Genomic DNA, 12,226 nt, shown 5'->3' with positions numbered 1-12,226 from the left:
GGTAAGGCATCTGGTCTGTTTCTTATCTAACTCTTTTTTTAATGTTTCTTTACAGGGCTTCCCCGGGCCATGCCGTTCCCATGCAGCGTCGTACATGGAGCGCTTTCCCCGGTATGTATGATGCTGTTTGCGGGTCTTAGGTAAGGCATCTGGTCTGTTTCTTATCTAACTCTTTTTTTTTTGTTTCTTTACAGGGCTTCCCCTGGCTGTGCCGTTCCCGTGCAGCGTCGTGCATGGAACGCTTCCCTGGTATGTATGATGCTGTTTGCGGGTCTTAGGTAAGGCGTCTGGTCTGTTTCTTATCTAACTCTTTTTTTTACTGTTTCTTTACAGGGCTTCCCCTGGCCGTGCCGTTCCTGTGCAGCATCGTGCATGGAGTGCTTTCCCCGGTATGTATGATGCTGTTTGCGGGTCTTAGGTAAGGCCTCTGGTCTGTTTCTTATCTAACTCTTTTTTTTTGTGTTTCTTTACAGGGCTTCCCCGCACCGTGCCGTTCCCGTGCAGCGTCGTGCATGGAGCGCTTTCCCCGGTATGTATGATGCTGTTTGCGGGTCTTAGGTAAGGCATCTGATCCGTTTCTTATCTAACTCTTTATTTTTATGTTTCTTTACAGGGCTTCCCCAGGCCGTGCCGTTCGCTTGCAGCGTCGTGCATGGAGCGATTTCCCCGGTATGTATGATGCTGTTTGCGGGTTTTAGGTAAGGCATCTGGTCTGTTTCTTATCTAACTCTTTTTGTTTCTGTTTCTTTACAAGGCTTCCCCGGGCCATGCCGTTCCCGTGCAGCGTCGTGCATGGAGCGCTTTCCCCGGTATGTATGATGCTGTTTGCGGGTTTTAGGTAAGGCATCTGGTCTGTATCTTATCTAACTCTTTTTTTAATGTTTCTTTACAGGGCTTCCCCGGGCCGTGCCGTTCCCGTGCAGAGTCGTGCATGGACTGCTTTCCCCGGTATGTATGATTCTGTTTGCGGGTCTTAGGTAAGGCATCTGGTCTGTTTCTTATCTAACTGTTTTTTTTATGTTTCTTTACAGGGCTTCCCCGGGCCGTGCCGTTCCCGTGCAGCGTCGTGCATGGAGCGCTTTCCCCGGTATGTATGATGCTGTTTGCGGGTCTTAGGTAAGGCATCTGGTCTGTTTCTTATCTAACTCTTTTTTTTTTTTTTCTTTACAGGGCTTCCCCTGGCTGTGCCGTTCCCGTGCAGCGTCGTGCATGGAGCGCTTCCCTGGTATGTATGATGCTGTTTGCGGGTCTTAGGTAAGGCATCTGGTCTGTTTCTTATCTAACTCTTTTTTTTTGTGTTTCTTTACAGGGCTTCCCCGGGCCGTGCCGTTCCCGTGCAGCGTCGTGCATGGAGCGCTTTCCCCGGTATGTATGATGCTGTTTGCGGGTCTTAGGTAAGGCATCTGATCTGTTTCTTATCTAACTGTTTATTTTTATGTTTCTTTACAGGGCTTCCCCAGGCCGTGCCTTTCCCGTGCAGCGTCGTGCATGGAGCGCTTTCCCCGGTATGTATGATGCTGTTTGCGGGTTTTAGGTAAGGCATCTGGTCTGTTTCTTATCTAACTCTTTTTGTTTCTGTTTCTTTACAGGGCTTGCTCGGGTCGTGCCGTTCCCGTGCAGCGTCATGCATGGAGCGCTTTCCCCGGTATGTATGATGCTGTTTGCGGGTCTTAGGTAAGGCATCTGGTCTGTATCTTATCTAACTCTTTTTTTTAATGTTTCTTTACAGGGCTTCTCCGGGCCGTGCCGTTTCCGTGCAGAGTCGTGCATGGACTGCTTTCCCCGGTATGTATGATGCTGTTTGCGGGTCTTAGGTAAGGCATCTGGTCTGTTTCTTATCTAACTCTTTTTTTTAATGTTTCTTTACAGGGCTTCCCTGGGCCATGCCGTTCCCGTGCAGCGTCTTGCATGGAGCGCTTTCCCCGGTATGTATGATGCAGTTTGTGGGTCTTAGGTAAGGCATCTGGTCTGTTTCTTATCTAACTCTTTTTTTAAATGTTTCTTTACAGGGTTTCCCCGGGCCGTGCTGTTCCCGTGCAGCGTCGTGCATGGACTGCTTCCCCCGGTATGTATGATGCTGTTGCGGGTCTTAGGTAAGGCATCTGGTCTGTTTCTTATCTAACTCTTTTTTTTTCTGCTTCTTTACAGGCTTCCCCGGGCCGCGCCGTTCCCGTGCAGCGTCGTGCATGGAGCGCTTTCCCTGGTATGTATGATGCTGTTTGCGGGTCTTAGGTAAGGCATCTGATCCGTTTCTTATCTAACTCTTTATTTTTATGTTTCTTTACAGGGCTTCCCCAGGCCGTGCCGTTCGCTTGCAGCGTCGTGCATGGAGCGCTTTCCCCGGTATGTATGATGCTGTTTGCGGGTTTTAGGTAAGGCATCTGGTCTGTTTCTTATCTAACTCTTTTTGTTTCTGTTTCTTTACAGGGCTTCCCCGGGCCATGCCGTTCCCGTGCAGCGTCGTGCATGGAGCGCTTTCCCCGGTATGTATGATGCTGTTTGCGGGTTTTAGGTAAGGCATCTGGTCTGTATCTTATCTAACTCTTTTTTTAATGTTTCTTTACAGGGCTTCCCCGGGCCGTGCCGTTCCCGTGCATAGTCGTGCATGGACTGCTTTCCCCGGTATGTATGATTCTGTTTGCGGGTCTTAGGTAAGGCATCTGGTCTGTTTCTTATCTAACTGTTTTTTTTATGTTTCTTTACAGGGCTTCCCCGGGCCGTGCCGTTCCCGTGCAGCGTCGTGCATGGAGCGCTTTCCCCGGTATGTATGATGCTGTTTGCGGGTCTTAGGTAAGGCATCTGGTCTGTTTCTTATCTAACTCTTTTTTTTTTGTTTCTTTACAGGGCTTCCCCTGGCTGTGCCGTTCCCGTGCAGCGTCGTGCATGGAGCGCTTCCCTGGTATGTATGATGCTGTTTGCGGGTCTTAGGTAAGGCATCTGGTCTGTTTCTTATCTAACTCTTTTTTTTTATGTTTCTTTACAGGGCTTCCCCTGGCCGTTCCGTTCCTATGCAGCGTCGTGCATGGAGTGCTTTCCCCGGTATGTATGATGCTGTTTGCGGGTCTTAGGTAAGGCATCTGGTCTGTTTCTTATCTAACTCTTTTTTTTTGTGTTTCTTTACAGGGCTTCCCCGGGCCGTGCCGTTCCCGTGCAGCGTCGTGCATGGAGCGCTTTCCCCGGTATGTATGATGCTGTTTGCGGGTCTTAGGTAAGGCATCTGATCTGTTTCTTATCTAACTGTTTATTTTTATGTTTCTTTACAGGGCTTCCCCAGGCCGTGCCTTTCCCGTGCAGCGTCGTGCATGGAGCGCTTTCCCCGGTATGTATGATGCTGTTTGCGGGTTTTAGGTAAGGCATCTGGTCTGTTTCTTATCTAACTCTTTTTGTTTCTGTTTCTTTACAGGGCTTGCTCGGGTCGTGCCGTTCCCGTGCAGCGTCATGCATGGAGCGCTTTCCCCGGTATGTATGATGCTGTTTGCGGGTCTTAGGTAAGGCATCTGGTCTGTATCTTATCTAACTCTTTTTTTTAATGTTTCTTTACAGGGCTTCTCCGGGCCGTGCCGTTTCCGTGCAGAGTCGTGCATGGACTGCTTCCCCCGGTATGTATGATGCTGTTGCGGGTCTTAGGTAAGGCATCTGGTCTGTTTCTTATCTAACTCTTTTTTTTTCTGCTTCTTTACAGGCTTCCCCGGGCCGCGCCGTTCCCGTGCAGCGTCGTGCATGGAGCGCTTTCCCTGGTGTGTATGATGCTGTTTGCGGGTCTTAGGTACGGCATCTGGCCTGTTTCTTATCTAACTCTTTTTTTTTTGTTTCTTTACAGGGCTTCCCCTGGCTGTGCCGTTCCCGTGCAGCGTCGTGCATGGAGCGCTTCCCTGGTATGTATGATGCTGTTTGCGGGTCTTAGGTAAGGCATCTGGTCTGTTTCTTATCTAACTCTTTTTTTTATGTTTCTTTACAGGGCTTCCCCTGGCCGTGCCGTTCCTGTGCAGCGTCGTGCATGGAGCGCTTTCCCCGGTATGTATGATGCTGTTTGCGGGTCTTAGGTAAGGCATCTGGTCTGTTTCTTATCTAACTCTTTATTTTCGTGTTTATTTACAGGGCTTCCCCGGGCCGTGCCGTTCCCGTGCAGCGTCGTGCATGGAGCGCTTTCCCCGGTATGTATGATGCTGTTTGCGGGTCTTAGGTAAGGCATCTGGTCTGTTTCTTATCTAACTCTTTTTTTTTATGTTTCTTTACAGGGAATCTCCGGGCTGTGCCGTTCCCGTGCAGCGTCGTGCATGGACTGCTTTCCCCGGTATGTATGATGCTGTTTGCGGGTCTTAGGTAAGGCATCTGGTCTGTTTCTTATCTAACTCTTTTTTTTAATGTTTCTTTACAGGGCTTCCCCGGGCCGTGCCGTTCCCGTGCAGCGTCGTGCATGGACTGCTTTCCCCGGTATGTATGATGCTGTTTGCGGGTCTTAGGTAAGGCATCTGGTCTGTTTCTTATCTAACTCTTTTTTTTAATGTTTCTTTACAGGGCTTCCACGGGCCGGGCCGGGCCGTACCGTGCAGCGTCGTGCATGGAGTGCTTTCCCCGGTATGTATGATGCTGTTTGCGGGTCTTAGGTAAGGCATCTGGTCTGTTTCTTATCTAACTCTTTTTTTTTCTGCTTCTTTACAGGCTTCCCCGGGCCGTGCCGTTCCCGTGCAGCGTCGTGCATGGAGCGCTTTCCCCGGTATGTATGATGCTGTTTGCGGGTCTTAGGTAAGGCATCTGGTCTGTTTCTTATCTAACTCTTTTTTTTTTTGTTTCTTTACAGGGCTTCCTCTGGCTGTGCCGTTCCCGTGCAGCGTCGTGCATGGAGCGCTTCCCTGGTATGTATGACGCTGTTTGCGGGTCTTAGGTAAGGCATCTGGTCTGTTTCTTATCTAACTATTTTTTTTTATGTTTCTTTACAGGGAATCCCCAGGCTGTGCCGTTCCCGTGCAGCGTCGTGCATGAACTGCTTTCCCCGGTATGTACGATGCTGTTTGCGGGTCTTAGGTAAGGCATCTGGTCTGTTTCTTATCTAACTCCTTTTTTTTAATGTTTCTTTACAGGGCTTCCCCGGGCCTTGCCGTTCCCGTGCAGCGTCGTGCATGGACTGCTTTCCCCGGTATGTATGATGCTGTTTGCGGGTCTTAGGTAAGGCATCTGGTCTGTTTCTTATCTAACTCTTTATTTAAATGTTTCTTTACAGGGCTTCCACTGGCCGTGCCGTTCCCGTGCAGCGTCGTGCGTGGACTGCTTCCCCCGGTATGTATGATGCTGTTGCGGGTCTTAGGTAAGGCATCTGGTCTGTTTCTTATCTAACTCTTTTTTTTAATGTTTCTTTACAGGGCTTCCCCTGGCCGTGCCATTCCCGTGCAGCGTCGTGCATGGAGTGCTTTCCCCGGTATGTATGATGCTGTTTGCGGGTCTTAGGTAAGGCATCTGGTCTGTTTCTTATCTAACTCTTTTTTTTAATGTTTCTTTACAGGGCTTCCCCGGGCCGTGCCATTCCCGTGCAGCGTCGTGCATGGACTGCTTTCCCCGGTATGTATGATGCTGTTTGCGGGTCTTAGGTAAGGCATCTGGTCTGTTTCTTATCTAACTCTTTTTTTTAATGTTTCTTTACAGGGCTTCCCCGGGCCGTGCCGTTCCCGTGCAGCGTCGTGCATGGAGCGCTTTCCCCGGTATGTATGATGCTGTTTGCGGGTCTTAGGTAAGGCATCTGGTCTGTTTCTTATCTAACTCTTTTTTTTTTGTTTCTTTACAGGGCTTCCCCTGGCTGTGCCGTTCCCGTGCAGCGTCGTGCATGGAGCGCTTCCCTGGTATGTATGATGCTGTTTGCGGGTCTTAGGTAAGGCATCTGGTCTGTTTCTTATCTAACTCTTTTTTTTAATGTTTCTTTACAGGGCTTCCCCTGGCCGTGCCGTTCCTGTGCAGCATCGTGCATGGAGTGCTTTCCCCGGTATGTATGATGCTGTTTGCGGGTCTTAGGTAAGGCCTCTGGTCTGTTTCTTATCTAACTCTTTTTTTTGTGTTTCTTTACAGGGCTTCCCCGCGCCGTGCCGTTCCCGTGCAGCGTCGTGCATGGAGCGCTTTCCCCGGTATGTATGATGCTCTTTGCGGGTCTTAGGTAAGGCATCTGATCTGTTTCTTATCTAACTCTTTATTTTTATGTTTCTTTACAGGGCTTCCCCGGGCCATGCCGTTCCCGTGCAGCGTCGTGCATGGAGCGCTTTCCCCGGTATATATGATGCTGTTTGCAGGTCTTAGGTAAGGCATCTGGTCTGTATCTTATCTAACTCTTTTTTTAATGTTTCTTTACAGGGCTTCCCCGGGCCGTGCCGTTCCCGTGCAGAGTCGTGCATGGACTGCTTTCCCCGGTATGTATGATTCTGTTTGCGGGTCTTAGGTAAGGCATCTGGTCTGTTTCTTATCTAACTGTTTTTTTTATGTTTCTTTACAGGGCTTCCCCGGGCCGTGCCGTTCCCGTGCAGCGTCGTGCATGGAGCGCTTTCCCCGGTATGTATGATGCTGTTTGCGGGTCTTAGGTAAGGCATCTGGTCTGTTTCTTATCTAACTCTTTTTTTAAATGTTTCTTTACAGGGTTTCCCCGGGCCGTGCTGTTCCCGTGCAGCGTCGTGCATGGACTGCTTCCCCCGGTATGTATGATGCTGTTGCGGGTCTTAGGTAAGGCATCTGGTCTGTTTCTTATCTAACTCTTTTTTTTAATGTTTCTTTACAGGGCTTCCCCTGGCCGTGCCATTCCCGTGCAGCGTCGTGCATGGAGTGCTTTCCCCGGTATGTATGATGCTGTTTGCGGGTCTTTGGTAAGGCATCTGGTCTGTTTCTTATCTAACTCTTTTTTTAAATGTTTCTGTACAGGGCTTCCCCGGACCGTGCCGTTCCCATGCAGCATCATGCATGGAGCGCTTCCCTGGTATGTATGATGCTGTTTGCGGGTCTTAGGTAAGGCATCTGGTCTGTTTCTCATCTAACTCTTTTTTTTTATGTTTCTTTACAGGGCTTCCCCTGGCCGTGCCGTTCCTGTGCAGCGTTGTGCATGGAGTGCTTTCCCCGGTATGTATGATGCTGTTTGCGGGTCTTAGGTAAGGCATCTGGTCTGTTTCTTATCTAACTCTTTTTTTGTGTTTCTTTACAGGGCTTCCCCGGGCCATGCCGTTCCCGTGCAGCGTCGTGCATGGAGCGCTTTCCCCGGTATGTATGATGCTGTTTGCGGGTCTTAGGTAAGGCATCTGATCTGTTTCTTATCTAACTCTTTATTTTTATGTTTCTTTACAGGGCTTCCCCGGGCCGTGCCGTTCCCGTGCAGCGTCGTGCATGGAGCGCTTTCCCCGGTATGTATGATGCTGTTTGCGGGTTTTAGGTAAGGCATCTGGTCTGTTTCTTATCTAACTCCTTTTGTTTCTGTTTCTTTACAGGGCTTCCCCTGGCCGTGCCGTTCCTGTGCAGCGTTGTGCATGGAGTGCTTTCCCCGGTATGTATGATGCTGTTTGCGGGTCTTAGGTAAGGCATCTGGTCTGTATCTTATCTAACTCTTTTTTTTAATGTTTCTTTACAGGGCTTCCCCGGGCCGTGTCGTTTCCGTGCAGAGTCGTGCATGGACTGCTTTCCCCGGTATGTATGATGCTGTTTGCGGGTCTTAGGTAAGGCATCTGGTCTGTTTCTTATCTAACTCTTTTTTTTAATGTTTCTTTACAGGGCTTCCATGGGTCGTGCCGTTCCCGTGCAGCGTCGTGCATGGAGCGCTTTCCCCGGTATGTATGATGCTGTTTGTGGGTCTTAGGTAAGGCATCTGGTCTGTTTCTTATCTAACTCTTTTTTTAAATGTTTCTTTACAGGGTTTCCCTGGGCCGTGCTGTTCCCGTGCAGCGTCGTGCATGGACTGCTTCCCCCGGTATGTATGATGCTGTTGCGGGTCTTAGGTAAGGCATCTGGTCTGTTTCTTATCTAACTCTTTTTTGTAATGTTTCTTTACAGGGCTTCCCCTGGCCGTGCCATTGCCGTGCAGCGTCGTGCATGGAGTGCTTTCCCCGGTATGTATGATGCTGTTTGCGGGTCTTAGGTAAGGCATCTGGTCTGTTTCTTATCTAACTCTTTTTTTTTTTGTTTCTTTACAGGGCTTCCCCTGGCTGTGCCGTTCCCGTGTAGCGTTGTGCATGGAGCGCTTCCCTGGTATGTATGATGCTGTTTGCGGGTTTTAGGTAAGGCATCTGGTCTGTTTCTTATCTAACTCTTTTTGTTTCTGTTTCTTTACAGGGCTTCCCCGGGTCGTGCCGTTCCCGTGCAGCGTCATGCATGGAGCGCTTTCCCCGGTATGTATGATGCTGTTTGCGGGTCTTAGGTAAGGCATCTGGTCTGTATCTTATCTAACTCTTTTTTTTAATGTTTCTTTACAGGGCTTCCCCGGGCCGTGCCGTTTCCGTGCAGAGTCGTGCATGGACTGCTTTCCCCGGTATGTATGATGCTGTTTGCGGGTCTTAGGTAAAGCATCTGGTCTGTTTCTTATCTAACTCTTTTTTTTAATGTTTCTTTACAGGGCTTCCCCGGGCCGTGCCGTTCCCGTGCAGCGTCTTGCATGGAGCGCTTTCCCCGGTATGTATGATGCTGTTTGTGGGTCTTAGGTAAGGCATCTGGTCTGTTTCTTATCTAACTCTTTTTTTAAATGTTTCTTTACAGGGTTTCCCCGGGCCGTGCTGTTCCCGTGCAGCGTCGTGCATGGACTGCTTCCCCCGGTATGTATGATGCTGTTGCGGGTCTTAGGTAAGGCATCTGGTCTGTTTCTTATCTAACTCTTTTTTTTTTGTTTCTTTACAGGGCTTCCCCTGGCTGTGCCGTTCCCGTGCAGCGTCGTGCATGGAGCGCTACCCTGGTATGTATGATGCTGTTTGCGGGTCTTAGGTAAGGCATCTGGTCTGTTTCTTATCTAACTCTTTTTTTTAATGTTTCTTTACAGGGCTTCCCCTGGCCGTGCCGTTCCTGTGCAGCGTCGTGCATGGAGTGCTTTCCCCGGTATGTATGATGCTGTTTGCGGGTCTTAGGTAAGGCATCTGGTCTGTTTCTTATCTAACTCTTTTTTTTTGTGTTTCTTTACAGGGCTTCCCCGGGCCGTGCCGTTCCCGTGCAGTGTCGTGCATGGAGCGCTTTCCCCGGTATGTATGATGCTGTTTGCGGGTCTTAGGTAAGGCATCTGGTCTGTTTCTTATCTAACTCTTTATTTTCGTGTTTCTTTACAGGGCTTCCCCGGGCCGTGCCGTTCCCGTGCAGCGTCGTGCATGGAGCGCTTTCCCCGGTATGTATGATGCTGCTTGCGGGTCTTAGGTAAGGCATCTGGTCTGTTTCTTATCTAACTCTTTTTTTAATGTTTCTTTACAGGGCTTCCCCGGGCCGTGCCGTTCCCGTGCAGCGTCGTGCATGGACTGCTTTCCCCGGTATGTATGATGCTGTTTGCGGGTCTTAGGTAAGGCATCTGGTCTGTTTCTTATCTAACTCTTTTTTTAATGTTTCTTTACAGGGCTTCCCCGGGCCATGCCGTTCCCATGCAGCGTCGTACATGGAGCGCTTTCCCCGGTATGTATGATGCTGTTTGCGGGTCTTAGGTAAGGCATCTGGTCTGTTTCTTATCTAACTCTTTTTTTTTTGTTTCTTTACAGGGCTTCCCCTGGCTGTGCCGTTCCCGTGCAGCGTCGTGCATGGAACGCTTCCCTGGTATGTATGATGCTGTTTGCGGGTCTTAGGTAAGGCGTCTGGTCTGTTTCTTATCTAACTCTTTTTTTTACTGTTTCTTTACAGGGCTTCCCCTGGCCGTGCCGTTCCTGTGCAGCATCGTGCATGGAGTGCTTTCCCCGGTATGTATGATGCTGTTTGCGGGTCTTAGGTAAGGCCTCTGGTCTGTTTCTTATCTAACTCTTTTTTTTTGTGTTTCTTTACAGGGCTTCCCCGCACCGTGCCGTTCCCGTGCAGCGTCGTGCATGGAGCGCTTTCCCCGGTATGTATGATGCTGTTTGCGGGTCTTAGGTAAGGCATCTGATCCGTTTCTTATCTAACTCTTTATTTTTATGTTTCTTTACAGGGCTTCCCCAGGCCGTGCCGTTCGCTTGCAGCGTCGTGCATGGAGCGCTTTCCCCGGTATGTATGATGCTGTTTGCGGGTTTTAGGTAAGGCATCTGGTCTGTTTCTTATCTAACTCTTTTTGTTTCTGTTTCTTTACAAGGCTTCCCCGGGCCATGCCGTTCCCGTGCAGCGTCGTGCATGGAGCGCTTTCCCCGGTATGTATGATGCTGTTTGCGGGTTTTAGGTAAGGCATCTGGTCTGTATCTTATCTAACTCTTTTTTTAATGTTTCTTTACAGGGCTTCCCCGGGCCGTGCCGTTCCCGTGCAGAGTCGTGCATGGACTGCTTTCCCCGGTATGTATGATTCTGTTTGCGGGTCTTAGGTAAGGCATCTGGTCTGTTTCTTATCTAACTGTTTTTTTTATGTTTCTTTACAGGGCTTCCCCGGGCCGTGCCGTTCCCGTGCAGCGTCGTGCATGGAGCGCTTTCCCCGGTATGTATGATGCTGTTTGCGGGTCTTAGGTAAGGCATCTGGTCTGTTTCTTATCTAACTCTTTTTTTTTTTTTTCTTTACAGGGCTTCCCCTGGCTGTGCCGTTCCCGTGCAGCGTCGTGCATGGAGCGCTTCCCTGGTATGTATGATGCTGTTTGCGGGTCTTAGGTAAGGCATCTGGTCTGTTTCTTATCTAACTCTTTTTTTTTGTGTTTCTTTACAGGGCTTCCCCGGGCCGTGCCGTTCCCGTGCAGCGTCGTGCATGGAGCGCTTTCCCCGGTATGTATGATGCTGTTTGCGGGTCTTAGGTAAGGCATCTGATCTGTTTCTTATCTAACTGTTTATTTTTATGTTTCTTTACAGGGCTTCCCCAGGCCGTGCCTTTCCCGTGCAGCGTCGTGCATGGAGCGCTTTCCCCGGTATGTATGATGCTGTTTGCGGGTTTTAGGTAAGGCATCTGGTCTGTTTCTTATCTAACTCTTTTTGTTTCTGTTTCTTTACAGGGCTTGCTCGGGTCGTGCCGTTCCCGTGCAGCGTCATGCATGGAGCGCTTTCCCCGGTATGTATGATGCTGTTTGCGGGTCTTAGGTAAGGCATCTGGTCTGTATCTTATCTAACTCTTTTTTTTAATGTTTCTTTACAGGGCTTCTCCGGGCCGTGCCGTTTCCGTGCAGAGTCGTGCATGGACTGCTTTCCCCGGTATGTATGATGCTGTTTGCGGGTCTTAGGTAAGGCATCTGGTCTGTTTCTTATCTAACTCTTTTTTTTAATGTTTCTTTACAGGGCTTCCCTGGGCCATGCCGTTCCCGTGCAGCGTCTTGCATGGAGCGCTTTCCCCGGTATGTATGATGCAGTTTGTGGGTCTTAGGTAAGGCATCTGGTCTGTTTCTTATCTAACTCTTTTTTTAAATGTTTCTTTACAGGGTTTCCCCGGGCCTTGCTGTTCCCGTGCAGCGTCGTGCATGGACTGCTTCCCCCGGTATGTATGATGCTGTTGCGGGTCTTAGGTAAGGCATCTGGTCTGTTTCTTATCTAACTCTTTTTTTTCTGCTTCTTTACAGGCTTCCCCGGGCCGCGCCGTTCCCGTGCAGCGTCGTGCATGGAGCGCTTTCCCTGGTATGTATGATGCTGTTTGCGGGTCTTAGGTAAGGCATCTGATCCGTTTCTTATCTAACTCTTTATTTTTATGTTTCTTTACAGGGCTTCCCCAGGCCGTGCCGTTCGCTTGCAGCGTCGTGCATGGAGCGCTTTCCCCGGTATGTATGATGCTGTTTGCGGGTTTTAGGTAAGGCATCTGGTCTGTTTCTTATCTAACTCTTTTTGTTTCTGTTTCTTTACAGGGCTTCCCCGGGCCATGCCGTTCCCGTGCAGCGTCGTGCATGGAGCGCTTTCCCCGGTATGTATGATGCTGTTTGCGGGTTTTAGGTAAGGCATCTGGTCTGTATCTTATCTAACTCTTTTTTTAATGTTTCTTTACAGGGCTTCCCCGGGCCGTGCCGTTCCCGTGCATAGTCGTGCATGGACTGCTTTCCCCGGTATGTATGATTCTGTTTGCGGGTCTTAGGTAAGGCATCTGGTCTGTTTCTTATCTAACTGTTTTTTTTATGTTTCTTTACAGGGCTTCCCCGGGCCGTGCCGTTCCCGTGCAGCG

Source organism: Triturus cristatus, chromosome 1_1, assembly GCF_964204655.1.
Source record: "Triturus cristatus chromosome 1_1, aTriCri1.1, whole genome shotgun sequence".
NCBI lineage: Eukaryota > Metazoa > Chordata > Amphibia > Caudata > Salamandridae > Triturus > Triturus cristatus.
This window is presented reverse-complemented; position numbering follows the sequence as displayed.